The sequence below is a fragment of the Barbus barbus genome (genome assembly GCF_936440315.1).
Source record: "Barbus barbus genome assembly, chromosome: 31".
In the NCBI taxonomy this organism is placed as follows: domain Eukaryota; kingdom Metazoa; phylum Chordata; class Actinopteri; order Cypriniformes; family Cyprinidae; genus Barbus; species Barbus barbus.
The window spans coordinates 26,205,692-26,208,945 of NC_136759.1; positions in this window are offsets into that span (position 1 = coordinate 26,205,692).

The window sequence follows — 3,254 nt, forward strand, 5'->3', positions numbered from 1 at the left end:
GAAAAGTGCAATAATATATGAGGTAATTTAACGTGCCATTAGGACTATATCATGGCCACGAATTAAGAATTTGTTCTGAAGACTTCGTGAGCCGCTCATATTAAACAGCTCTGTTCTGCCCGAATACTCGGAGATGCCGCCACCAAGCGTTTGATAGGAACTTACTCTAACTAATTCGTCAGAAGTAAAAAAAAAAAGAAAAAAACACATTTGCTAATTGATTCTAACTAAAATCGCTGTTGTTAGCACTTAATATTTCTGTAGTACAGCCAAACGGCGTAGATCATTCATAAAAACGTATATAAAAGAATGCTCATGAGCAAACTTCTACACACCAATAAGCTCCGCTGTATCATAAGCCAAAGAAATTGGGGGTGGGCGGAGCGACACGTGTCGCCCCTCCTTAATGTGTCGCCCCGCCCCATCGTCCAGACTGCACTCTGGAGCTACTCAGTAGGGCTCGCTGCAGCCCACAAGATCCAGGGGGCGTGGTTGGATACACATCTAAGGGGTGGAGATTGGTGTGGTTTATGGGTGGAGAGGGGTAGGTTTAAGTATATGTAAGGTGGGAGGAGTTGGATCTGGATCCAACCACGCCCCCTGGATCTTGTGGGCTGCAGCGAGACGCTCCTCGGTGAATGTGCAACCTGCGTACTCTTCCTCGGGCCGGATGAAGATGATTGATGGGCCGGATTGGGCCCACAGGCCGCAAATTTAATACCCCTGTTCTAGATCCTGCATTAACTTTATATTTTGACCTGACTATTCGGGAAATAGACACACTCTGTATAGATTGGACAACACAAATACTTATATCATTTAAGTGGGTGGAACAAAAGTCATCATAGCAGTTATTTGAGAATTGGCTTACTAGTCATATGGAGTGTAGCGTCCTGGAGATGAAGGTTACGTAGTTCCGCTCCTACTCTGCTGGGGATCAGTCCATCAGCACGAAAAGGTTTAGGACTCTCCCAGAAAAGATTCAAATTATTAACAAAGAGCTGTTTCTGTTCTTTACACCATGACAATAACCATTATTTTAAGGCAAACAGTCTATTGAACCTTTCATGTCCTCGTCGATACGTAGGAAGCAGTCCTGACACGATGATGGTCGTCATGGGCGATGTGCTGCGTACCATCTCGATCAGGCTCCTGAAGTCCCTCTTCAGTGTCTCTGTCTGCCGCAGTTTGGTGTCATTAACCCCCACATGAATCACAACAGCTACAAGCTGCTTCTCCACCAGGTAGTGGATCTGCTTCTCCATGGCCTCCAGCTCGAGCTGCATTCGGTGCAATGTGTCCTCACCTGTACTCAAAGGCAGACACAAATCCACCATTAAAGCAAGTAACAGTGAAACAATGGTAATGTGTGTGAATAGAGTATTAGCAGTGTAAGCTAAATTAGTGGCAGCCACGCTGGTGATGCTAACGGGCTATAAGCTAATAGCGGACTCTGGAAATCAAAATAAAACTAGTGATAACAAGGCGCTCTGATTGTTTTTGTTATGGAATGCGGGGGATGCATTCACACATTATACACAGTAAAATCCCCAGTGTTAAATCAACACTGCTCAGAGTGTATTTGGTCCCACTCCAAATAGTGTTAAAGTAACACTGAAGCAGAATTAAAGTTAATGAGATAATTCAATGATTAATTAAGTGATGATTGAGCATTAGTGAAGAACACTTATTAACACTTCAATAATGAAGAGGTTCAGGTCAACACTTATCATACGATCCACAACAGTGGTGACAATAATATCCTTACTGCAGAGCATGATGGGAGTTTTATCTTATTTTATAAAAAAGAAAATTGTAATCTGGCAAGTTCACAAAGGTTATCTCATCACATAGAAGCATCTATGTGTTCAGTGCAAAGCACTGACTTCTCTGCTTTACAGCAATATATGTACTATTGCAAAAAAAAAAACATTAACACACCAAGTCAAGGGTCAAGAGCCCAACCAAAGTAAACACTGATCTCCATGATGGTGGCATTGTTTTTAACCAATAAAGCATCAACATTTAAACCTCTGATAATTCTCAATAAGAGCTTCTGTAGTCATCTGACAGAAATAAAGTAAATCATGAGTGAAGCTGGTGATTCTGTTTGTGGAGTTGTTTAATCCTCTGCTGAGATCTTGGGAGAGATCTAATGTCTTGAGAGAGATTTAATGTCATTTATTTTAGTTGATTTTATCAAAGGCTGTGGCTGAAGTCAGTTGTAGTTCTTGTGTTTCTCTTTTTCTTCAGTTATTCTGCTTGTTAACAGCAGCTGTTCCTCACTAATGCTCAATCAGCACTTAATTAATCACTTAATTATCTCATTAACTTTAACTCTGCTTCAGTGGTACTTTAACACTATTTGGAGTGGGACCAAATACACTCTGAATCAGTGTTGATTTAACACTGGGTATTTTACTGTGTAGAAACGAAAAGGATAGTGTATAAAATTTATTTTATACGGAGACCCTAAGAGCTCATGGTGGTGGAAAGATTTCGGGGTGGGTGAAAAAAATTTGGGGTGGGAGGAAAAAATATTTTTCAAATCTTTTGCGTTCTCTCGCAAAGCAAACATCTTTTGTTTTGCTAGGGAACGCAAAAGTTTTGCGAGAGAACGCAAAAGATTTGAAAAATATTTTTTCCTCCCACCCCAAATTTTTTTTACCCACCCCGAAAACTTTCCACCACCATGAGCTCTAAGGGGCTCCGTAATTTTAAGATAGAAAATAGACTATAAATAATTAACTTGACGGAGCTCAAACTTAAAACACGAAGCAGCAACAAACAGGAGGTAACGTATCTCTGCCACCTTTGGGTTAAATTATGTGCACTACTATTTTGTGGATAAGGAAATAGGAAATCTACGATCTAGTAATTAAGTTAAAAAAAGAAAGAAAAAAGTTTATTGCAGCAGTTAAATGCAGAACTTTAAATTAAATCAAATGGATGTGGGTTATTCATGTTCATTGTCCATGTATGTACTAGAACTAGCCTAATGTTTTAAGACAAATCAATACATGCTTTACATGCGTTGACGTGCATTTGAATTTTAAAACTGGTCAAATGTATAATATGTGGTATGTGGTTTTGCATAGGAGAATATAAGCTTTGTGCATGTTCTGTCATTACATAACTGAGTAACTGAGAACATTTTTGCATTTGTTATATGAAATGCAAACCAGCAAATATTCAAATCAATATGTCTTTCTGTATCTCTTTACACATCTAGATGCATCTGCCTTTATTTCTTC